At 42.0% G+C, this 27,087-nt stretch overlaps 1 protein-coding gene across 13 annotated transcripts in view; it reads right to left on the reverse strand.

Moving 5' to 3' along the window:
* Positions 1–27,087, reverse strand: part of foxp2 (forkhead box P2) — a 906,820-nt gene that overhangs the window by 621,337 nt on the left and 258,396 nt on the right. The window contains exon 1 of one of the 13 annotated variants that reach the window (XM_070900368.1): positions 24,804–24,830. The exons of the other annotated variants lie outside the window; for them this stretch is intronic. The gene's annotated coding sequence lies outside the window, so the exon portion shown is untranslated. Of the gene's footprint in view, positions 1–24,803; positions 24,831–27,087 lie in introns of those variants that run through there. 13 annotated transcript variants of the gene reach the window in all.

Below are 27,087 nucleotides of genomic sequence, written 5' to 3' on the forward strand. Positions count from 1 at the left end.
TTAAACAGAAAAACACTGGGCAATAAATTAGAGCTCCATGAAATGATCTGTTATTGTCTAGATGTCTTTCAGTGAACTTGAGCTAATTAAATATAAAACTATTCTTTCATGTTCTTAGAATACTTTAAAGTTTTGCATTGATGTTATTTACAGAACATAGCTAAATGTTAATTTAAATCAATATATTGTAGGATTTAGCATTTCTAAGCTTTTAATCCATCATCATGTCTTCTACAAAATATTTGGGCACTGGGAAATACTACCGCGTTAGGGTAGCATCTGTTTTTTACCCTCTGTGTTTTGCTGTAAAGTCAATTTTGAAAAAAACATCCATTTCTTTTACTAATTCATTAACTGATGGATATGGAAAAGTTAATTTCCAAATCAGACAAAAATGATTTTATGTGCGACACTGGTCGGTAGCTATTGATTTTTCATATTTTTAAACTTTTTTTTAAGTAGGCCAGAAGAAGGGAATAAATAAAATATTTTTGTGAATGCAGGTCCACTTTGCTTTGACAGGAAAGGTTTATAATATTGTCACAAAAGTATGTCATGAAAGTCAAGTGTGTCAATGCATGAGCAAGTTATCAATCCCTGCCCTATGACTTCTAAACATTTACTAATTTCAATGTATCTCAATGATTCCTAAATATACTCTTTAAAATTTAATATATTACTTTCTCATACTATATAAGTAGCATAATTGTAGCCAAAAATCAGCCATCATCACTAAAAATAAATGATCCTGATTTTTGTTAGATAATTACTTTAACAATAAATATTCGTTGACAGTTATCTTCAAAAGGAGCGCAGATATTAACTAAAAGGCATGTTAAATTAGCAGAATCACAAAGGAATCAAAAACATTATCTACTATGATTGTCTCACTGTTGCACAATTGAAGGTTTGCTTTTTGCTGTTTTTAAATGTGGCTTGTGTTGATATTTTTCCTGGATTTTCAGTATTTTAAGGCTCATTGAGGAGGGGAGGGAAGACAAGTAATTCCTAAAAAGGGGTATATGTCAAATTCTTAATTATACCTAAAAAGGCATAATGTAATTGTGGTAATCTAATTTTCAATTGTTATTAGTACAATATAATATTGGGCGGTATCTAATTACTTTGTAAGGAATTGTCAAACACCCAACACCAAGAATGCTAATGTAGGTGCTCGCCACGGACCTTGAAGAAAGCGGCCTACAAAGATTTAGTGGGCATTGATTTCATCTTTTATGACGTCAGTTTCAATCTGGCGCCATCTATAGCGGATCTGTAGCATCTAGAATAGTGACGTCACCAAGCAGGCCGAGCAGCCAATTAAAGAATTCTCATAGACAGCAAACCAGGAAGTACAAAGCACTGAAAAACATTCAATTTTTAAACATTTTACAGAGAGTGAAATAAAGATTAGGACATACAATTGGGATGAAGGTTGAAGCTAAAATATCATAAACAAACATTAAAAAAAAAATTATTTTAAACATCTATGGAATGTTTATCGTGGAATGGAGGGAATGTCACTTTACACTTATAAAATTAGTTTTTAAGGACCAGAATTTGTTCAGCAGTAATTATGACTCAGTACGCCATTAAAAACTCAGTTATACCTCAGTCAACAAAGCATAACTTTTTCAAGGGTTTTTACAGTGAAAATAGTGCATAAAAAGTTGAAGTTCATGTTAAATCACTGATTCTGTATTGATTGCATCTGCCAAGACTGCAACAGCGCATCTTGTGAACGAGCACGGTGACAGCGACTTCCGGATTTCCACTATTAACTGCGCATGTGTGGATGCCAGAAGTTGCCGTCAGTTTCACACAGTAATGACAGTGAGCATTGACAGTTTTGCTGTCATTACAAACACAAATTCTGGGCCAATAACTTCCACGTGACATCCAAACTGTCAATATTTAATTATTAACTATTTAAAAAAAGATTTATTCAACAATGGTTATAGAGCTGGTTTCAATTATTAAGTTTCATTATCAGTTCTTGATTACATTATTAAATGTAATTATCTGCTCTTACCTTATCAGGAATACATTTTCAGATTACTTTTGTACATCTCTGCTCTTAGCTTTAGCAAACTTATCAGTACAATGTCTTGGACACATCCACTTTTCACACTCTTAAAAGCCACATAATCAGATAGTTTGAGGTTTCTACAGCTGTTACTTATATTAGATAGTGTCATTTGAAAAATATTCAAGTTCCCAACTCCTGAAAAAAGTCCGTCGTTAATGAAATACAGGCACTGCAATGAGGTCATAAAAGGCATACATTTCAACAACTTCCCTTGAATCACAATAAAAAACACTAAGCATGAACACAAATCAAGTTAGCAGTGCCAGAACAGGAAAAAATAAAGAAAAATGCCTCCTCAGATTCTGTGCATACAGTTCAAACAACTGTTGCCACTGCCCTAAAACAGTCTTAACTCCAGCTCCAGCAGACTAAACATCACAACTTGGCCAAGATAATAGTAAATAGATCCAAATCCATGGTTAATTTACAACACATCTCAATACAATTAGGATTTCTCAAACTGGAAAATAATTCATATTATAGTTGATATCTTGTTACAGTACTAGCATGATATACTTTTTTAAAATCTGGATTTTTATCATTTTTAAACTCCATTACTCTGCTCCATGACTGCATTGAAAAACAGAAACATTCATGGTGCATTAACAAACCAAGAAACATTCATGGTGCATTTAGCAATCACTCATTTCTCAGCATCTGCTATCCATAATAGTATTCTTTGCTTCATGGATACCACCTGCTATTAAGTACCAGACCAGATTTACAGCAAAATACATCACTAAAAAAAACAATTGCACAGTGATATAAAGATGAGAAATGGAGGAGTGGGAAAGAAATGGAAGGAAGGAAGGATTCGCTGGGGATCAAAGACCGTCTGTCAGCATGTTACACCATGTGGTGTTCTGTTTTCCTAACTCAAAGTCATGCTCTAAATTTTAAACTTCAAACAACTGAAATACCACAACATTCATAAAGCAGAGCTGAACCGCTGGGAATAAGAAAAAAAAATACAAAAAGGTAGTAGACCTCAATAGCAGATGGCAAAAGTAACATTTCAACAGTTTTTACATTCATTTAGGTTGCCACAGTTTTGCTAGAAAAACTGCAAGAGTTAAACTAAGGAAAATGTAGGAACTGAATATGGGGAAAAAGTACACTGGCTCAGTAACATTAAATATTTAGTTCTGTTAATACTTTTATACGTACTTACTCTCAATAGCTTCCAGAAATATATAATGACATTCCTAGGTGAAAGCAGAGTGGTTACCTTTTAATATTAGTGCCTGTTTTCTGTAAACTAAAATGGATGGTTTCATAGTTAATAGCTGAGCAATTGGGTGGCTATGCTTAAGGTGTTGGTCTAATAGTGTTAGTCTGTGATCTGCTTTTAATTGTAAAATCCAATAATTCAGGCTATATAACCTTATTTCAAGAAAACACATTAAGAAATGGTGCACTAAATGTATCATGCAGCTATGAATCTTATGGAGCGTGCCAAAGGCCTCTATTTCTTAACTTTAGATCCAGAATTCCCACTTTTATTGAATCCGCTTTTTAAGTTTCCGAATATTTCATCCATAACAAATCTGGGTAGATATAGTGAATCTGTAATTGATTGCTTTGGTTACAGTGACCTTTTTGCCATTTTTGGTGAGAAACAGTGTGACGGGAAATTCGGAGCAGTCTTGCGGCGGTGCTTTTCAAATACCGCTGGAGAATGGAACGCCGTTGCGCAAGATTTTAAATATTACTTTCGCCAAAGTTGGTGAGGATCACGGTTTGCGCCACGAATCCCCGTGCAACACCGATTTTTACTGCTGCGCAAATTTAAGCTCGAATTTACTGCCTCATAGCCGTAGCATTACCAAAATGATAATTTGGGCAAAAAAATACAATTATCGCCGAAAACCTTGGTGTAACACTTGGTACTCACACTCCTTGCTAAGGTACGAATGACAAGAAAAAGATCATATGATGTTATCCTGCAACTTGTGTCTTACTAAAATGTGCCAGAATTCGCTGTCAAAATAACAGTGAGGCTAATGACACTCACCATTATTTCAAGCGCGGAGCAGATGCACAGTTAAATGCCAAAATCCAAAAGTTGCTGAGCAAGTTGCGCCGCTCTGCCGTTAGCTTCGTGAAAACGCCACCTTGCTGTCAGCTTCACCATCGACATGCATTGAGTGTCGTGAAGTTGCTGTATTTATGCAGTAGATACGATCTATACCCGCTGCAGATATTTAGGGCTAATAATTAGTAGCACAAGTACCCTTTTAACATGACGTGGACCATATACAGTAGATGCCTCAAATCGCTGGAGAAATACCACCAACGATGTCTCCGCAAGATCCTACAAATCCCCTGGGAGGATATACGCACCAACGTCAGTATTCTCGATCAGTCCAATATCCCCAGAATCAAAGCACTGACCACACTCGACCAGCTCCGTTGGGCGGGGCACATTGTCTGCATGCCCTACACAAGACTCCCAAAGCAAGCGCTCTACTCGGAACTCCTACACGGCAAGCGATCCCCAGGTGGGCAGAGCAAACACTTCAAGGACACCCCCAAAGCCTCCTTGATAAACTGCAACATCCCAACCGACACCTGGGAGTCCCTAGCCAAAGACCATCCCAAGTGAAGGAAAAGCATCCGGGAGGGCGCTGAGCACCTCGAGTCTCGTCACCGACAGCATGCAGAAACAAGCGCAGGCAGCGGAAGGAGCGTGCGGCAAACCAGACTCCCCACTCACCCTTTCCTTCAACCATTGTCTGTCCCACCAGTGACAGAGACTATAATTCCCGTATTGGACTGTACAGTCACTTTTAGAATGGAAGCGAGTCTTGCTCGATTTCGAGGGACTGCCTATGATGATGATTTGTCAATTACTGCCAATCAACCTCTCTGGCACTGAAATTAATGATTACGTGTGGAATCTCATTTGTTCAGAATTTGGATTTTTTTTTAAGGGAGATATTAAAAATGTAAAAATTTTCATTTTTAATTCTTTTTTTCTTGTCCTTTTGGTCTCTCTTTTTCTCTCTATCTCAATCCAATCTTTCTTTCTTTCTCTTGTTCTCTTTCTGTACCTGATTTAATCTTGAATTCACCCCCTTTAATTCATCTTCCTTCTGCTGTTTATTTCCCAATCCTTAATTCTCCTTGGTTAAGGAGATACCCTGTTGGTTGCCATGTTCACTCAGGTGCCATATGCCCTGCTTCCCTCACTGCACTGTTATCAGCTCACACTTCTCACACTTTGAGCAACTTTGTGTGCAAAAGATTTTGAGCTGAATGGTGCAGGGTCAAGTCTAACTAATGGCAGACGTCGATGCCCTACTTCAGCAAATTCTGGCCCAACATGTCCATCCATATATGAGCAGACACATTATGCACCTAACATCTCTTCCAGTGGAAAATTATGGAATTAGTATTAGGTGGCAGAGAGCTGGCAAAACTGCTCCACACCTGATTTTCCTCCCCAGCCCATTGATGTTACATCAACAGGAAAGTAAGTTGTTGACATTTTTTCAAAAATGCTTCACATAATTTGGAAAAACAAACTGAAATGGTTATATACTGAGCAAAGATACAATTCAACATTTGTACTGAAAAATACATTTTCTGTAAACTATAATTCTTTAAAATTATCAGTATGAAACAATAGAAAGCATAGGTGGCACAATCGCTCACTGTCTCAACAACTGTCTCTTTTGCTGAGCTTAGGCTGTTTCTGAGGTAAAAATGAAGCATTTGATGCAGTTTAAATCAGAAACGTTACTTTTAAAATTTATTACAAGCTTGTTTCTGACATACACTAACTGGCCAATCGTTATCCATCATGAAAACTTCTAGAATTTTCCTCAGATAAACATTATTTATCTCAGATATAAGCCTAACACTTGTAATTTAAGTTAACAGATGGGATTAGTCATAATTCCCTAAATGAAAATCTGAACATGTCCTAGGTTTAGGCTTAAGATTTGGGGCTGGATTTTTGACTCATCCGCGCCCCATTTAGCGCCTGGTGGGACGCAAAAACGATTTTTTTTGGTGTGTAACGAGGCACACAAGATTTTGCGCCTGGGTGGAATTTTCACCAATGGTTTTGTGGCGGTGTTAAAAATTAGCGTCCGCCTGCTGTTTTGACTGTTTGGATGCCCCGGGCGCAACTTTCGAGCATATCGCCCGATTTAACGTCCTCCCGAGACCCCGCCAGCAAAAAGCAGTCAGACCTAGGGCGCACCGGATGCTAATGGTGCCACCTTGATAAAGTCGGAGTTCTGAGTGATTGAAAGTAATGGGAGAAGAACGCTAGGTTACTGCATATTTTTGATTGCGAAGTTTATGTGAGTTTATAGTTTGTGTTAAAGGGCATTTTAAAAGATGGAGGCCATTCTATGTCAGCCATTAATCCTGGCTGCTATATTTATACGGCATCGAGCTGGAAGTAAGCTTATTGATGATAATTTTCAACCTAATTGAAGAGGTTGCATTCATATGGGGAGGAGGCCTTACCCCCAATGACTTTACAGGGAACATCGCTCATCCTTCCACCTCTCTGAGGCACAGAGATATGCCAGCTCCTACAGGCAGACCTACAGCATACCAGCCACAACAGGACTGCACTGCCCGTCGAGGTGAAGGTGACCGTGGCACTTGCCTTCTATGCCTCCAGCTCCTTTCAGGCATCAGCGGGGAACATATGCTCCATCTCGCAGCATGCTACACATTGCTGCATTCGCCAGGTGACTACTGCACTGTACGCACGCAGGATGAACTCCATAAACTTCCCAATAATCAGGGAGACCCAAAATGAGAGGGCTGTAGATTTTGGACGACTTGCTAGCTTCCCCAAGGTTCAGGTTAAGTACCTTTACACAATCCAGAGGTTTACCAAAACCAAAAGGGATTCCACTCCACAAACGTACAGATCATCTACGACAATACTGAGCGCATCATGGCAGCCAACGCCCAATATCATCTTACCATGTTCCAGCGTCAACCACAAAGCTAGAGCTGGATGCTGGGGGACAAAGGTTACCTGGCTCATGACCTCCCCTCTGGAACCCTCTGACAGAAGTCGAGCATCGCTATAATGAGAGCCATGCAGCCACAGGCAACACTGTTGAACAGACAATTGGAATGCTCAAACAGCGCTTTTGATGTCTGGACCACTCAGGAGGCTGCCTGCAAAACTCCCCATATAGCTGGTCTCTTGAGTTCATTATGGTGTGCTGCATGCTACACAACATAGCCCTCCATGTGGGGACAGGATTTACCAATGGGGATTGCAGGACCACCTCAGGACAGGGGGGGGGGGGGGGGGGGAGCGGGAGGAGGAGGAGGACAACGACGAGGAAGAGGAGCCTAGCGAGGAACCCATACCACCACCACCACCCCGCCACAACTACAGGGGAGGCATCATGGAAATTCTGCTGCTGCAAAAGCCTTAGGTCAGCAGCTCATAGTTGAACGCTTTGCTTGAAGAGTGAACGGCATGTTTGACTGTTGCCTGGCCACTCTATCCCACCATGTTGACTATGCCCCTCTTATTCTGCAAATGAGACACTACACAGGAATGGTTACGGTGAACAAAAGAATTGATGAAACATTGTAAACTTTTATAACTTTGTTAATGTAATTTTGAAACTTTAATAAAAACATAAATTATCTGCATCGAGCAGTGTGATTATTGAAAAACATTATAAACAATAGAATGCAGAACATAATGTAGCAACCCCTGCCCCAACTGTCTTTTACTGCCGGATCTCCCTCCGCACCACCCCGCCCCCCCGTTACCCTTATCCCCCTCACCTGATACTCCTACCCAAAGTGGCACCACGATGTCATGCAGCAAGGCTGCCAGGGTCCTGCTCTGTTGGGGGGAGAGATATTGGACGCGTCGTCTGGGGACGCACTGGACCAGCTCGTGGCATGGAAGGCCTGGCTTCTAACTGGCGAGCTTCTTAATCCGCATCGCCAGTCACAGGTGGTGTGGGTCTGGGTGTGACACTGGGGAACGCAGAGAGTATGGCGGAAGAGTTTATGGACTGCATCACCTGCTCAAGCTGAAGCAGAGCTTGTGCCTGTGATGCACCATATTCAGCAAGGCTTCGCGCCACACTCTCCGGGACTCCAGTGTCACTGCTGGAGGCCACCAGCCTCGTGTGGGCACTGATGGCCTCGCAGGTTTCACGGCTCACACCGACAATCTGCGACCCTACCTCCGTAATGGTCGCAGTGAGATTCTCGATGGTGTGGTGGATGGTCTCCCTGGACGGTCCCACCATGGTCAGTTACACATATGCCTGTCTGTCAGCAGACCGAATTTGCCAACTGGAAATGTTTCTGGAGAGATGGCATACGGGATTCAACGCCAGAACTGCATTGCTGCACGTCACTAGTCCCAGGAGCCTTGGAGGTGTCAAACCCCGAGAAAGTTACATCATCATCCTCAGACAAGGCCGGTGGAAAAAGAAGGGTAGATCTACCCTGGAGTTGGTTAATCAATAAATTCCGCCTCTTGTTCTTCCTCCTCCTCCTCCACATGATGGCCTGAGGTGGAGTGTTGCTGCATTGAGGGATGTGGCGCTTGTGTTTGGTCATCTGGAAGTAGAAAGCAACAGACGAGTGGTTAGCAGCAGGGGAGGGGACAGGGTGACATGAGGAAGGTCGCATAGCACAGGCTCATTCACTATATCTAGTCCAGAGACACTGCAGGACATTGCCCCAACCCTTGCCCACAGACACTACATCACAGTCCCTCAACCCTAGTCCAGAGACACTGCATGTCGGTGTCACAACCCTAGTCCACAGACACTGCAGGACATTGCCCCAACCCTAGTCCACAGAAATTACCCTAACCCAGCCCACAGAGTATGCAGGACTTACCCTCAGTATCCAAGCGGGGGTCAGCACCCCCAGTTGCAGTTGCCCAACCTGAAATACCGATGCGGCCTGCCACTCACTCCTCGAGGTCGGTGAGTGGAAAGGTTTGAGACGGACTGCCGCTTGTCCTCACCTGCTCACGGCAGTTACGGGACTTCTTTGCCTGCAAAGATGTAAATGGGAATAGTTACCAGAGGGTCCATCTGCTCTTGTGGCACACACAGATAGCCACCAAAGCACTTATACCATACTGTCTGTTTAATGGCGTTGGAAGTTGCATGCGGTTCATCAGGAGGACATCAAAGTACGTAAACATGTTATGAGATCTCAGAAAACAATCTTAATAATGTGTAAAGATCATTTTCATGGCAAATAAAGTGCCAAACTAAGCCTACCTATGTGTCATGCATTTTAGGAGGCAACCTACAGAGTGCTGAGAGACAGCAACAGCATGAGAACACCCACAGACTGTTGACAGGCATCAAAAGCATGAGAACAAATAGTATGTCAGATTTATAATTGAAGTAATGAAGGAGTGCATGAATAAAAATTGTACTCACTCTAATGACCCTCGAAAGATCATTGAACATTTTTTGGCACTGTTTCCCACTCCTGGCCACTGTTTCTGAGGCAGAGACCTCCTCAGCGATTTCCCTCCATATTCTATTAAAAATGGATGGCAGGGGTCTAGATCCACATCTCCGATGCAATTCCTACCATCTTCTCTCAACAGCCTCCACTAGAGCTTTGTCAGCCTCTTGGCTAAATCGCCTGACATGCTGTCTGCAATCCTTCTCCTTCATGATCAAAATCCAATTTAAAAATAGCAGAATCAGCCCCAGATGTACTGCGCATGCGTGCGGCCGCACCCTGCTTTAGGGTTTGTGATCGGACAGCACACCAGGAGCATGGGAAGAAAAAAAAAATTTCGCATGCGCAGAACGGGCGATTTATTTTAGTGCCGGAACTTTTGGCTCTGGCACACAAAGTTGCTTGTGCAAAGCTGGAGTTAACGCTAACGCTGCTCGTCAACTTTCATTCAGCGAAAGTTGCAAGCTCTGGTGCGAACGGTAACCCGGCCCTAATGTTTTTTTTGGCCGTGATTTGCACCAGGAAACGGGGGAAATTGCTAAAACCCGAAAATCCATTTTGACGTTATATTTTGTGTATCATAGACTAATTAATATTTTATTTACTGCCACAACGGCTCAGATTTTGTTTAAATCTAAAGCATGCAGCCCGTATCCTATCTCGGACCAAGTTCTGCTCACCAGACACTCCTGTGTTCGCTGATCTCCCTGAATGTCTCAAATTCAAAAATCTCATTCTGGTGTTTAAATCCCTTCATGGCCTCAATGCTCCCCATCCCTGTAGCTGCCTCCAGCCCTACAACCCTCCGAGAACTCTACATTCCTCTTAATCTGGCCTCACACTTGCCATACCATTGGCGGCTTTGCTTAAGGAACTTTGGAACAGGACTAGGCCATTTAGCCCCTTGAGCATGGTCTGCTATTAGTTAAATCACAGCAGATCGGTACCTCAATTCCATTTACCCACTTTAGCTGCATTTCACTTGATGCCCTTAACTATAAAAAAAAACTGTCAACTGCAATTTTGAAAATTTGACCCAGCATCTACAAGTGGGATGGAGGGAAGCGATTTCCTGATTTCCAGTACCAACATTCCTCCTAAGATGTGCGGCCATGCATCGATCGGGAGGTCCAGCGCAGGCTGCTTACCAGCTGTTGCCATTGTAAAAGATGCCACGCAGCAAATTTAAAGGGACAGCGCATAAAAAAAATTAGAGGGAAAATTGTCCGCTACTCTTTGCATGAAAATGTGCTGCCCCATTTCACTCTTAAATGATGTAGCTCTAATTTTAACATTATGCCCCCGCAAGAGGTGGATACAAAGGGGATGCCCCACTTGCTATTCCAAGGTTCCAGGAAAATGCTGGAGTCCATTATTAAGGAAGCAGTAAGGACACAAGAAATTTGCAACGGGATATAGACAGGCTAAGTGAGTGGGCAAAAATTTGGAAAAACATAATTCAATCAAGCAGAGTCAGCATGGTTTTAGGAAAAAAATCATTTTTGCTGGAGTTCTGTGAGGAAGTATCGAGCACGATGGATAAGAGGGTACCAGTGGATGTGGTGTATTTGGATTTCCAGAAGGTATTTGATAAGGTGCCACATAAAAGGTTACTGCACAAGATAAAAGTTCACAGGATTGGGCATAATACATTAGCATGGATAGAGGATTGGCTACCTAATAGAAAACAGAGAGTCGGGATAAATGTGTCATTTTCCGGTTGGCAAACAGTAACTAGTGGGGTGCCGGAAGGATCGGTGTTGGGCCTCAACTATTTACAATCTATATTAATGACTTGGATGAAAGGACCGAGTATAATGTAACCAAGTTTGCTGATGATACAAAGATGGGTGGGAGAGCAAATTGTGATGAGGACACAAGAAATTTGCAAAGGGATATAGACAGGCTAAATGAATGGGCAAAAACTTGGCAGATGGAATATAATGTGGGAAAATGTGAGATTATCCAATTTGGCAGAAAAAAATAGAAAAGCAAATTATAATTTAAATGGACAAAAATTGCAAAGTGCTGCAGTACAGAGGGACCTGGGGGTCCTTGTGCATGAAACACAAAAAGTTGGTATGCAGGTACAGCAAATAATATGGAAGGCAAATGGAATGTTGGCCTTTATTGCAAGGGGGATAGCGTATAAAAGCAGAGAAGTCCTGCTACAACTGTACAGGTTATTGGTGAGGCCACACCTGGAGTACTGTGTACCGCTTTGGTCTCCATATTTAAGGAAGGATATACTTGCATTAGAGACTGTTCAGGGAAGGTTCACTAGGTTGATTCCGGAGATGAGGGGGTTGACTTATGAAGGTAGGTTGAGTAAGTTGGGCCTATATTCATTGCAGTTCAGAAGAATGAGTGGTGATCTTATTGAAACATACAAGTTAATGAAGGGGCTCGACAAGGTGGATGCAGAGAGGATATTTCCACTCATAGGGGAAACTAAAACCAGGGAACAGTGTCAGAATAAGGGGCCGCCCATTTAGAACTGAGACGAGGAGGAATTTCTTCTCTCAGAGGGTTGTAAATCGATGGAATTATCTGCCCCAGAGAGCTGTGGAGGCTGGGTCATTGAATAAATTTAAGGCGGAGATAGACAGATTTTCGAGCGATAAGGGAATAAAGGGTTATTTGGAGCAGGCAGGGAAGTGGAGCTGAGTCCATGATCAGATCAGCCATGATCTTATTAAATGGTGGAGCAGGCTCGAGGGGCCAGGTGGCCTACTCCTGCTCCTATTTCTTATGTTCTTATACAAATAGCCCTGTTTGCTATTCCAGGGTTCCCTCCCCAGAGGGCAGTGGGACAACATGCTCAGCCACAAAATAACTTTAGTTTGTGAGGGCTCAACATGGGCTAGCAGTAAATGTGCAGTGAGTTGCCTAGCAACCCTTTGTGCCATGCATACATGGGCGTTGTAAATGGATAGTAACCCACAATTATTGTGCCAGCCACTGGATATTGCCAGGAAGTGCAATGATGTAGCACAGACACATTGGGCCAAGTGGCCTCCTTCTGTGCTTTGAGCTTCTATGATGCTCTGGTCAATACTGGAAGTTACTGGAGGGTGAATTTTTGGGGCTTCCAAAATTGCCGTTTTCATTAACAGGGCACCTGCTAATGTAATCAGCAGAATGGAATTCTAGTTTGCAAATATAAAAAGGGTCTAACTTTATGTTGATATATTTAGATGCAACAACACTTCCCAAAAGTTAAAATTTCACCATGCAGCAAAAGCTGTTTACAAGGGATCACTTTAAAACTGTCTGAATTTGATGGGCAGAAGGAGATTATTCCAGCTGTAAAACTATGCAAGCATCCACTGAGGATATCTTATACAGCATGTAAATATGTTTGCAAGCATTACAGATGCTGTTGTTAAACTTTTACAATATAACCATGCAGCCATAGTAAAATACTGCTCGGCAAAGTCAATATGGAGAGCTTGCATAAGTTTTCAGTACAGCTTGGAAATGCCAACATGAGGAATGCCATGAATCTATCCACTGAAAAAAGTGCAATGAACTCTTAGTTAAATCAGCACACATAACCAGAGCCACTAAGACGTTTACAAAAACATATACAAGGGAAATCTTCCAGCTGGTGTGTTTGTTCCCATCAGTGTAATTTAGACAAGCAGTCATTGAGAAATTAGTGGTGCACAAGCTAACCATTTACCTTGCACCGAACTCATGCACTAGCAACTCACTTTGCCAGCCATCAAAACAGGGGTTCAGTTGCGAAGATGCACTATCACATGCGCCCATAGTCAGTTCCTGTCTTCCTATTTAACTTGGCTAATACTAGCTGTTGCTGACAATTTCTTTGCCTCATGCAGTCTTTTAAAAAATTACATTGGTGGAGCCTTTGTAAAGGTAAAAAATGTATTCAGAAAGACTGGATATTTTTTTAGCCCTTCACCATGAGCCCTTTAAGGGTTGTTGATGTGCAATTTTCCACCTCATCCTTTTTGGTGGATCATAGAATCATAAAAAGTTACAGCATGAAAGGAGACCATTTCGGCCGATCGTGTCCACGCCGGCCGACAAAGAGCTATCCAGCCTAATCCCACTTTTCAGCTCTTGGTCTGTAGCCTTGTAGGTTACAACACTTCAAGTACATATCCAAGTATTTTTAAAATGTGATGAGGGTTTCTGCCTCTACCACCCTTTCAGGCAGTGAGTTCCAGACCGTCAACACCCTTTGGGTGAAAAGAATTCTCCTCAAATCCCCTCCAAACCTCCTATCAACTGCTTTAAATCTATGCCCCCTGGTTGTTGACCCCTCCACTATGGGAAATAGGTCCTTCCTATCCACTCTATCTGGGCCCCTCATAATTTTATACACCTCAATAATGTCTCCCCTCAGCCTCCTCTGTTCCAAAGAAAACAAACAGAGCCTATCCAATCTTTCCTCATAACTAAAATTCTCCAATCCAGGCAACATTCTTGTAAATCTCCTCTGTACCCTTTCTAGTGCAATAACATCTTTCCTGTAATGTGGTGACCAGAACTGCATGCAGTATTCTAGCTGGCCTAATTTGTGTTTTATACAGTTCAAGCATAACCTCCCTGCTCTTGTATTCTATGCCTCGGCTAATAAAGGCAAGTATTCCATATCCCTTCTTAACTACCTTATTTACCTGGCCTGTTACCTTCAGAGATCTGTGGACATGCACTCAAGGGTACCTTTGTTCCTCTACACCTCTCAGTGTCCTACTATTTAATGTTTATTCCCTTGCCCTCCCCAAATACATTACCTCACACTTCGCAGGATTGAATTTCATTTGCCACTATTCTGCCCATCTGACTAGTTCATTGATATCTTCCTGCAGTCTATAGCTTTCTTCTTCATTATCAACCACACAGCCAATTTTTGTATCATCTGCAAACTTATTAATCATACCCCCTACATTCAAGTCTAAATCATTAATATATACCACAAAAACCAAGGGACCTGGAACTGAGCCCTGTGGAACCTCACTGGAAACAGCCTTCCAGTCACAAAAACAACCATCAACCATTACCCTTTGCTACCTGCCTCTGAGCCAATTTTGGATCCAACTTTTAACTTTGCCTTGGATCCCATGGGCTTTTACTTTCATGACCAGTCTGCCATGTGGGACCTTATCAAAAACCTTGCTAAAATCCATATACACTACATCAAACACACTACCCTCATCGACCCTCCTTGTTACCTCATCAAAAATGCAATCAAGTTAGTCAGACATGACCTTCCCTTAAGAAATCCATGCTGACTGCCCTTGATTAAAACGTGTCTTTCTAAATGAAGATTTATCTTGTCCCTCAGCATTTTTTTCAATAATTTTTTCACCATTGAGGGTAGGCCACCACGTTAGCCATCCTCCTGTACCACACCTGTAGCCAGAGAGGATTGGAAAATGATGGTCAGAGCCTCTGCTATTTCCTCTTTTGCTTCTCTTAACAGCCTGGTATACATTTCATTCAGGCCTGGGGATTTATCCACTTTCAAAGCTGCTAAACCCCTTAATACGTGCTCTCTTACTATGTTTATTTCATCTAATATTTCACACTCCTCCTCCGATTGCAATGTCTGCATCACCCCTCTCTTTTGTGAAAACAAACACAATAAGAACCATAACCACATCTTCCACCTCCACACACAGATTATCTTTATGGTCTTTAATAGGCCCTACTCTTTCTTCTGTTATCCTCTTGCTCTTAATGTATTTATAAAACATCTTTGGGTCTTCCTTGATTTTACTTGCCAAAATTATTTCATGCTCTTTCTTTGCTTTCCTAATTTCCTTTTTAATTTCACTCCTGCACTTTCTATATTCTTCTTGGATTTCTGCAGTATTGAGCCCTCGATATCTGTCATAAGCCTCCCTTTTTTTCTTTATCCTACCCTGTATGCCCCTTGACATCTAGGGGGCTCTAGATTTGTTAGTCCTATCCTTTTTCTTGAAGGGAACATACTTGCTCTGAACATTCAGGATCTCCTCCTTGAATGCCTCCCACTGCTCTGACATTGATGTCATTCAATGTCCAACACCAGAGCAAATATGGGTCACAACTCCATGAATAATTAATTTGAGTTAATTCCTGCAAAATGCTGATGGGTAAGCTTGGTGGAGAGTTGCTGAGTGGTAAGCTCACCACCCTCTAGTTCTGCCAGGATGAGAACATTTATGCTACAGTGTTAAAACATGCATATTTGCATCATATGTAACTAATCATACCTTAAACTTCTGCAATGCATTGCTACTTTGACTTTAAAAATGACAGGATTTAGTTTAAAGTACTGCAGGTAGGGTGGTTGACAGCAAGAAGAACTTGGAGCAAGACACAACTCAATATATTGGTGTATGTTTTATTTACATGTGTAATAGGACCCCAAAAAAATGAACGGAGGTAAGAAAATTATCCATCCCAAGTTTATCAGGTTTCCGAAGGTGCATCGATTCTCAGAAGAAGATGTAGTGCCTTGTGCATTCCCTCAGATAACTTAGTGACCTTTTGTAGAATTACAGATTGTGGATGGGCACACTAGCTGGCAGATTACTGGGAAGCAGTCTTAACTGGGAGAGCAAGTGAGGTTCAAGAAGATCTTGAGAAAGAGAGACGCAAAAATAAGCAAAGGTGACATGTTTTCTTTTTCTGGATTAAACTATTTAACAATTGCTTCAATGTATCTGTACTTTTGTTGATCTGTTCCAGCCCCAAACTTTCTCTTATGTTTTTAACATCAGAACAGAGTTTAGGGAGGAAGGGTTGTAACACTGGAGTAGATTAAAAAGATAGACAGTGGCAAGGCCATGAAGAGATTTAAACACAAGAATTAGATTTTTAAATTAGAGGCATTAAGAGACTGGAAGCCAATGGAGGACAGGGGTGATGAGAAAGTGGAACTTGATGCAGGATAGGATATGAGCAAGAGTTTTAGATCAGTGAAAGTTTATAAAGGGCAAAGAATGGGAAGCTGACCAGGAAAGCATCGGAATAGTAAATCTGGAGATGGCAGAGGCACAGTGAGAATTTTAGCGGCAGGTGGACTGAGGTAGAGGCGGGCAATGTTACAGAGATGGAAGTAGGAGATCTTTGTGATGAAGACGATATGAAATCAGAAGCTCAGCTTGGGATTGAAAAGAGTCCCAAATTTGTGAACTATATGGTTCAGCCCGAGACAGTGGCTGGAGAGAGAGATGGAGTGAGTGGTGAGAGGACAGAGCTTGTGACAGTGGTCAAAGATGATGCCTTTGATCTTCTCAATGTTTAGCTGGATGTCTAAAATTGGATGTTGGACAAGCAGTCTGACAGTAAAGATGCAGTAGAAGGGTCAAGCGAGGTGGTGGATATAGAGCTAGGCAACATCAGTGTGCATATGGAAGCTAAACCCATCTTTGTGCAGGCTGATCGATTACGGTATAGAAATAAGTTTATGTCTAATAGAACAAGTTTATTCACTAAATAGAGCAATTTCCCCCCACCCCCCTCCCCAAATGGTCAGGTTGGCTGGGTCCCATTGAGAATTTCACCTCCAATCCCACCTGAGACAGGTGCCCTGCTTGTCCTTCAAGCTGCATGGACACTCACTAGTGTGCAAATGCCACTTACCCCAGTATTTGGGAGACAGTCAGGAATGCATTGATGGGGCAAGTGGATGTTCCATGTGACCTCACCCAAGACTGCCTCTGAAAGGTCACTCCTGGAAATTCAGCTCAAACATGGAGAAAGCTGTTAGAGCAACTGGAGTGAGGAGCAACTGTCCTAAAGAGGGTGTTTGGCCTTAGCAGGAATTCAACGTGTGATTATTTGTTAAATTATCTGAGTTCATAAGTTTATAGGTTTGCTAAAGGGATTAGCAGAAACCAGCACCTGTTTTAAATCAGTAAGTGCTGAAACTGATACGGGGTGCTTTGCCGCTCAGTAATAACTGTTCACTATATAGTTTTGGCTGATTAAACTAGGGGAGAACCAAATGGAGCTCAAACATGTTGCAAAGCCAGAAACAGTATTAAAATGAACCAGAATGTTCCTAGAGCTTAATGAACAACTGGATTAAACAGGGAGAGAGTGAGACTGACTTAATGATATGCGAGTTCCTGGAAGCTACAGGTGTTCAGGACAACCACAAATACAAGAATTGTATACAGGTGGGCTTGCTCAAACTTAAATCAATGGACTTGAGTAACAACTGAAGACACAAAGCATATGTGAAAAATAAGTTTTTCTGGAATCTTTATTCTAGAAGATGTTCACCTCATAGGAACAGAAAATAAGGCAAAAGAGCAGCAGTGGTTAACCATGCATTGAGGATGAGAGAGAAACCAAGAAGTGCATTTTTTTTAATTGGACCAGTGGGCAGTGTCATTAGGAACCCCAATGTTACCAGACAGAAATCCGTACCATAAGTGCCCCCTCAGAGAGGGCACCACTAATAAAATAATCTAATCCAAGGTCCACCAACCTGAAAGATAACATAAATTAAATCAGTATTTTGTTATTGTGGTTAATTATATAATTAACATCCTGTGGTGCCCACCGGTTACAGAAGAGCTCAAGTGTAATGGTGGACACTGGATGGGCCCTTTCCAGGGCCATTCGGGCATGGACAAGACTGTAAGAAATATAGATATGTTTTCACATTATTTTCATAAAGAACAAAGACAGAACAGCTTATGCAGCAATTATGGCTAAATCACATGAGTAAATCAAAATTGGTTTGACCTGTGTGTTGGCAGATGTTAGGCCGCAATTTGCTGGTGCAGTGCATCTCGTGCTTAGTTAGTTAGACTAAGTTGCTGGAAATGCGAGCTGATAACGGTGAGTCAAAGGCAACAGGACATCTGGGACCTTGGTCTCCTTAACCAAGGAGATTTACGGATTGAGACGTTAACAGAGGAAGGACTGAGAAACAGGATGAATTAGAGTAGGTGAATTTAATGTCAAATCAGGCACAGACAGATAAATAGAGGGAAAGATTGGATGTAGAGAGAAAAATATAGAAAGGAAAAGAAAATCAATTAAAATTTGACATTTTTTTAAAACCTTCAACAACTATTCACTATCTGAAGGAATGTGACTCTACGCTGTTCATTTTCTAGGCCAGAGATGTTGACTGGCAGTCATTATCAATTATCATTTTGTTAAAAGGTACTTACACTATTAATTACTAGACTTTCTTTTGGCAAGTTTAATGGACATTTAATGTGCAAATGCAGCAACCTCATGAAACTCTCAGTGAGGTTAAGGGTGCGATGCTCTTTTGCCCTTTTTGCAAAACTAATGATGGAGTGGCACAAATCATCCAGCAACTTCTGCCGATTCACAATTCACAGGTTATCTCTTTCTCGCCACAATTTGTTGGCCAATTTGCACATTAATAATAGCATGCGTCGTTCATACTCCGTAATTTTTTCCAGCAATTTACAGCCTCTTATCTTTTGATTGCAATGACACCCCAGGTCAAAAAGCTATAGTTCAGGAAGATCAAACATAGGAGCCAAAGGTTGCTAACAGTGCAACAGGATATTGATCAGGACACATGGACCCCTATCATTGTATAGCAATCTGTTCAATGACCCAAGGGTCATAAAACACCCAACAGAGTTAAACCCATCAAGAATTAGACAATTAAATCTTGTTTTTAAAATGGTATAAAAAAATGGATACAAAGCTGCATTCAGTAGGAACTTTGGCTAGTTCCAAATTGAGCCTCCGTGAATGGGCCTGGAAAGGCATTGTGATATATTCATGGAGCACAGCACACACAGCTCCTAACATGGCAGGCAGCTCTGCCAGAAGCCTCCGGAACAGCCTGGTTCTGTAGAATGAACGAAGTTCAGTGACATTCCTGGGAGTGGGTGCATTTCTGATTGCATCCAGTTTTTCCTTGGTCAGAGGTAAACCATCTTTATCTACTCTGTACCCTAAGTACTCCACTGAGTTTTTAAATAACTCACACTTACGAGCAGACACTCGTACTCTGTGCTTCTCTAGCCGTTTGAGGACTTCATTCAATATGTTATTATGAATTTGCCTATTTGGTGCTGAAATTAGTATGTCATCCAAATAATATACTACCCCTTTAATACCTTGCAAAATCTGGTTCATCACCCCTTAGAATATGGCAGGGATGGAAGACACTCCAAACGGCAGCCTATTAAATTGATATAGGCCTAGATGAGTATTTATAGTCAAACATGACTTGGACTCCTCATGTAGTTCAAGCTGTAAATAGGCATTCGTAAGATCCAGTTTTGAAAAGATCTGACCACCTGTCAGTGTTGTGAACAAATCTTCTATATTCGGCAACGTATTGGGGACATTACCCTCTAGAACCTGGTTTACGGTTACTTTATAATCACCACACAATCTTGCCTTACTATCGGACTTAGGTACAACAACAATGGGTGTAGCCCAATTACATCAATCTATCTTACAAATAATGTTCTCAGTTTCTAGTCTTTTGAGTTCTTGTTCACCTTTCTCCTTGAGTGCATATGGTATGGAACGTGGCTTGTAGTAAACTGATCAACGTCCTTCTGTACCCTGACACTCACCTTGAAGCCTTGGATCGGACTGCCCGTTTCGCAGAACACCTTCGGATACTTCTTGATAACCTCATCCGTTGATGAAAATCTCGCATCCACATAGAAAATCTCACTCCAATCCAGCTTCAGTGAGCTCAACCAATTTCTTCTTAGTAAGGCAGGCTTGTCTCCTTTCACTACTATTAGAGGCAAGTTCTGAAATTGATCTTTATATTTCACCGGTACGGTGATACGACCTACCACAGGAATTTTCTCTCCCGAGTAGCCTCACAGCTCTATCTTGGATTTCTCCAGTTGGAAATCGTGCAATTTGTCGAGGTACAGCGACTCCGGTACTACACTCACGGATGCACCCATGTCGATTTCCATTGGTATCTTGAATCCCGCAACAGCTATTTGGATTTTGATACTTTCCAACTGCCCGTTAACCTCGTGCTCCTGTTGATGTGTAACTCTAATATCTCCTCGTCCTGTTGTTGTTCTTCCATGCTGTGTAGTCTCTTGGGATTTCTACTCATAGCTTTGAACGTGGACTCATTGCTTTGAACGCTGATTTACCCTTCAGTCGGCATGCCTTCGCAAGATGCCCAGTCTTTCTGCAGAAGAAACACTCTGCCTTCACGTATGGACAACTTTGAGCAATGTGTTATCCCAGGCACCTATAGCATGACTTCGACGCTCTGTTAGAATTTCCAGTTTCTGAGACTTTGGACCCCCACTGCCTTTTACTTTGAACCTGCAGGTGATTTACCTCGGTTGACTGATGACCGTAATTATTATGCAATTCTCGGGAATATTGATCGGCCGTGCCCATCGACCTCGCTGTCTGACAAGCAAGCTCAAAAGTCAAGTCATCTGTCATCAATAACTTCCTTCTGATCACATCATTTTTCACCCCACAAACAAAACGATCCCGTAATGCTCGGTTTTGAAAGTTTCCAAAATTACAGTGCATCGATAGCTTTTTTAATGCTACCATGTGATCACTGAAACTTTCATCAGTCTTTTGATTCCGAATCCTGAAATGATAGCTTTCAGCAATTTCTAACGGTTTGGGGTTATAGTGCTGCTTCAGCTTCATTAAAATCTCTAAGTATTGTGTCCTTTGGCTCGTCAGGCACAAGCAGATTTACCAGCGTTTCATACAATGCCGGACCTGCCTCCGATAAGAAGATCGCTCTCTTACGTTCCAACACAGCCCGGTTCTAGATTGCATTGTCTGGAACTTCGATTATGTTATTTGCAGTGAAATACATTTCTAGCCGATCCACATACGCTTTAAAACGTTCCTGCTCATGTCTATATTCACCCAAATGTCCCATTACACCTGCCATTTTAATCTCTAGCTGTTCACACCGTGTGTTGTATTTTACCTCGGATTTTTGTAGCTTTTTCCAAAGACAGAAACTTTCAAAGTCTCTGTGTCGGCTGGCTGAATCCTTCACCAACAAAATTTAAGCTTTAAATCATCCAAAAAATCACATCTCATCGCCAAATATGATATATTCACAGAGCACAGCACACACAGCTCCTAACATGGCAGGCAGCTCTGTCGGAAGCCTCCGGAACAGCCTGGTTCTGTTTATTATTAACTCTGCAGTTGCAGTACACAATACATCCACATCCACAGTGTGGAGCTACAAACATTACAAGCTTACAGACATTACAGGCATCGTTCATGATTCCTAGGAAGTTATTTTTACATGCAAGTTTCTAGACATAGAACTGCATGTACTGGTTCTGTATGTAGTCTTAAGATGAATATTATAAAACAATCAGAGATGTAATTCTTCAAAAAAAACTCTTAATTTGTCAAACACAAATTATTTTTAATAAATTCATGCTGGCTTTCCTTGCATCTCTAAACATTCACTAATTTGATCTTGAATTATGTGGACCAATTTTGGTTTCTTCACTGACCATTTGAGATGGGTGTAATGGTCAGTAAATGGAGAGGGATTTGACTTGCCCGCCTGATGCTGGTTTGCAGTGGCACCTGTTTGCCAGGGTGTGGGTATTTTAAGGGCAGAGAGTTCTTTTCTGAAACAAGCAGGAGCTTCATTAATCTATGTAAAAGATGCTATGCCACTTTCTGATCCTCTGGGCATGCAGCATGGCTATGGAATCCTAGCAGTCAGGAACATCTGGTGGACCTGTAGAAAGGAGAACCCTGAGAAGTCTTGTAGATCTTACAGTTGAGTATTTCACCCCTTTTAAAGGCTCTTCTTGTATTTTTGTTTTGTTGTTGCCTTTCTTTCAGTTGTCATTATTTATTTATTGTTTTGGTTCTGACCTTCCTTTACTGGCACCAGAGGTTTGGTCAATATGGATCCTCCAAGCTGACGTGTTTGGAGGAAGAGCAGGAGCTATGGAGGAAGTCGATGCTCCTTTCCTCCTGCTGACACCTGCCACATAGATCAACTAGTTTTACAAATTTTAACCACTTCAAATATGACATATATAATCAAGATTAGCTATATGCACCATATATGCAGTCTATTTTTTTCAATACTTCTGCACAAAAATATGAATGCTTATTGTTCGCTATAAACCACGATTTTTAACGGTGTTCTGCAGTCTAATTGTCAGCAATATCTGTTAAAATTAAGACAGCTTCTCAGCAAAATTTATTTTTTCTTAATTTTAGGCCTTTTCATATTCTTGCTGATTCAAGAAATCACCTACTCAAAACAAGAAATAGAGTATTATAAAAAATAAAAAGGCTCATCTAGAATGCTCTTTACTATAGATGGTCTATAGCACATAAATACAATATCTTGCAGTTGCTTCTAAGCCATGTCTGCTTTCAAGTAAAACTTGGCTTCAAATCACTTTTCCTGCTTCATAGGTTTTTCTACAATAGGTAACATTTTGCCCCTTTTTAAAAAGCTAATGTTGTTCCAAAGCTTTGATTTGAGCTTTTTATAGATTCTATTTTTCTGCAGTAGCTCTTAAAAGGAAATAATGCATTAATGACAGAAACCAAGGTAATGGAAAAAGGGCATACTCCCTATGACACCTTCCGATTTAAATTATGCATACAGACACTTTACAAAAGTAGACTCAAAGAATTAAAAGCTAGCTTTTGTGAAAACCATTACTAACATATCATAAGACAATCTATACCAAATGTAGTGAAATGGCAGATTCTTTGGGAACTAAATTAACTGCAGCCATAGAAACACTTTCATACTTATTATGTATCCTTGTGTTGATGCAATTATCAAAAGAACATCTGACAGCATCAGATTTAATTGAATTAATTTAACTGGGTGAATAATCACTGAATTCCTGTTATTTGAAATTTGTTCTGAGAACCAACACTGGCATTTTAAAATTGCCTATAATTTGCATTTTGAAATACAATAGAAAGAACCTCACACGGTCTTTGTATTCAGAAAGTCGTCTTTGCATTCATAAACAAACAAAAGTGCAAATGAACACACTGCAGTGAGCAATGAATGTTGCCGATTATTTATCCACTTTTTTCACTTGGAACCAGTCTCTGACTTTCAACCTTAATCAAGTACTAGACAGTATTTTCAAATTCACTGGTTATATTGTGATATCAAAATTCCTATTGCTGTTGTCAAAATTTGTTTTAGTGTCTGACTTCACGAAATGAAATAAAACACTAATGCATTGCAACAAATATTTTTGTAGGCCTATATACGTTCCAACTATAGCATTCTCTGATGCACGTTGACCTCCACCGTAAGATGCAATGCTTATAGCTCTCATTCTAATAGAAAAGCTACACAAGGTTTCCTCTCTAACACATAACCTGGTCACTGATGCAAGGTTTGGGATTCCACAGGAGAACTCAGTTATGGACCACATTACAGCATTGATCCAAACAAGGGCAAAAAAAATAAAATCTAGAGGTGAGGTGAGAGTGACTGCCCTTGACATGAAGGCAGCATTTGACCAAGTGTGGCATCAAGGAGCCCTAGTAAAATTGAAACCAATGGGAATCAGGGAGAAAACTCTCCACTGGCTACCACAACCAAAGCATCAGATCAAAGCTCTGGAGTCCTGCCACATCCAGTCATGAATGGTGGTAGAGCATTAAACAACATTCAGGCTTGGGCTGATAAGTGGAAAATAATATTCGTGCCAAATAAGTGCCAGACAATGACTATCTCCAACAAGAGAGCGCCTAATCACTGCCCCTCGACATTCAGCGGCATTGCCATCGCCGAATCCCCCAACAGCAATATCCTGGGGTCACCATTGACCAAAAGCTTAACTGGACCAGCCACATAAATACCGTGGCTACAAGAGGTCAGAGGCGAGGTATCCTGTGGTGAGTCTTTCACCTCCTGACTCCTCAAAGCCTTTCCACCACCTGCAAGGCACAGGTCAGGAGTGTGATGGAAGACTCTCCACTTGCCTGGATGAGGACAGCTCCAACAACACTCAAGAAGCTCAACAACATCCAGGAAAAAGCAGCCCGCTTGATTGGCACCTCATCCACCACCTGAAACATTCACTCCTTCACCATCTACAAGATGCAATGCAGCATCTCGCCAAGGCTTCTTCGACAGCAACTCCCAAACCCACGACCTCTACCACCTAGAAGGACAAGGGCAGCAGGCACATGGGAACACCACTGCCTGGATGTTCACACACGATCCTGACTTGGAAATATATCTCCGTTCCTTCATCACCGCTGGGACAAAATCCTGGAACTCCCTCCCTAACATCACTGTGGGGGTACTTACACCTCACGGACTGCAGTGGTGCAAGCAGGCGGCTCACCACCACCTGCTCAAGGGCAATTAGGGATGGGCAATAAATTCAGGCCTCGTCAGCGACACCCGCAGCCTGTGAATGAATAAAAAAAAACACATCTCTAACTGGAACAAACATTTTTCATAATTCCCAAAGCCAGCGTTGTAGAACAAAGATGCATGATTAAAAATTCCATACGCTGGAAACCTGCTGGTAACAGCGTCAGCCAAGGCACCCGCCGAGAGAGTGCATTAGAACATAAGAACATAAGAATTAGGAACAGGAGTAGGCCATCGAGCCTGCTCTGCCATTCAACAAGATCTTGGCTGATCTGGCCGTGGACTCAGTTCCACTTACCCGCCCACACCCCGTAACCCTTAATTCCCTTATTGGTTAAAAATCTATCTATCTGTGATTTGAATACATTCAATGAGCTAGCCTCAACTGTTTCCTTGGGCAGAGAATTCCACAGATTCACAATCCTCTGGGAGTTGCACCAATATTTTGGTCTTGCCTGCTAATTAACATCAGTGGTGGGGAGATTTTGTGGTGTAAACTTGCTCTTTCCAGCGTTAAGCTCAACAGGGGGCCGAAGGTTGCATCTGTGTCCTGCTTGCAGTGAAGGAGAATGGGATAGAATGCAGCGAACCTGTAAGCCATGTACGGAACAGTTGCCGTACTTTCTACAACAATATTCCCGCCACCCGATTATTAATTATGTTTGTAGATTTTTTTAATAGTCCATGAAATGAATGCATCTACATTCTCTAACACTAATCTTTTCCCAATGGTTACTCTTGAAAAAGTATTTAAATGTGTAGTAATTGTGCCAGCTTTCAGTGGGTCTTGCATACTCGACACAAAATAATTATTTGATAAATAATTGGTTATGGAATTTTGAACAAATTAATTATAATTCCTTAAACTCTAAAGCAGTTGAGTCCAGATTTGCTATGGGTGATTTTCTGGTGAAAGAGATCTTATCAGAGATGATGTTCAAATGTTGCAATGGAGTTCTAGGCAATCTGATGTTCTTTAGGATTTTAGATTTTTATTTGCTGAGAATCTGCCGAGGGATTTGCAGTTTTGTACAGGTATTCAGTTCTGAACTAAGTGCTTGTTCCAAAGGGTTGTTTTACTGACCACAAACACTGTAGGCCCCCGAAAAGCCACGAGAAAATGCAACCTCCCCTCCCCCACTGATAGATGGATGTTTTATTTTTTGCCTAAGATGCTTTCCACTTGTCAGCCTCCAGCTTCGTCTCCAATCTGCTAAAGTCCTGCCAGACACATCATGGTTGTTAATGCTCTGAAGCGCTTTTAGCGGCTGCATGCATGGGCAGTAGCAGCGGCGATATCCAAAATGGATGAAAGGGCATCACTTCACTGTTGCTCGCTGATTGATGTCACTTTCCGACTCATTACAATATTTTCAGCGAGCGCAGGCAACGGCAGCGCTGCCAACCAGCTGAAAATGGTGGCTGCTGTGAGACCCGCCAGCAGCGGATGCAAGTGCACCGGTGACCACTTTCCCCCCTGAATGGGGCAGTAACAGCAGGCATTAACCCCGAGAATATTTAGCCCGCAGTGTGTATCTAAATTACACTTTGGGCGGAATTTTCTTTGGGGAGGCGGGTTGGGGTTGGAGTGTGGGATCCTAGGCGGGCAGGAAATCCGGGATGCCTAATTTGAATGTAAGGCCTCAGTTTCTTGGTTGCGGGCGAATAGGCCTCAGTTGCAAGGAGTCAGTCCAGTGGAGGGATTGTGGGAGGGAAGGTCGGGGACGGCGGGTGGGAAGGTCGTGGATCGGGAAGGTCGTGGATTGGCAGGCAAGCATGGATCGCGGTGGGTTGGGGATCGTGTAGGGTGGTCAGGGATCTCAGGGGGGGGGGTGCGGTGGTTGCCAATAGCGGGGGGAAGAAATTGGGGATCACTGGGGGGGGGGGGGCCAGGGGAGATCAGGAATCACGGGAGGGGGGTGGTGGTGGCCAGGGATCGGTGTAGGAGTGGAGATTGTGTGGCCGGAAGATTGGGGCCGGCAACCAGAGGATTGTAGCCAGCCTCATCATCGTCGATGGGGGCCTGGGTGGGGGGGAGGGGTGTGGAGGCCTGGGAATACGATTGGAGGCCTCAGATCACTGAGGGTGGATTAAGTAGGGACCCTGGATGCAGGAAGGAGATATAAAGCCATTTACCTCCTGGACGCAGCAGTCCCCGCCTCGGTTTAACTGCAGGATTTCACGTATTGTTTGAAACCTGTCCGCAGACAGTTAA

The sequence above is a fragment of the Pristiophorus japonicus genome, chromosome 15 (assembly GCF_044704955.1).
Source record: "Pristiophorus japonicus isolate sPriJap1 chromosome 15, sPriJap1.hap1, whole genome shotgun sequence".
NCBI lineage: Eukaryota > Metazoa > Chordata > Chondrichthyes > Pristiophoridae > Pristiophorus > Pristiophorus japonicus.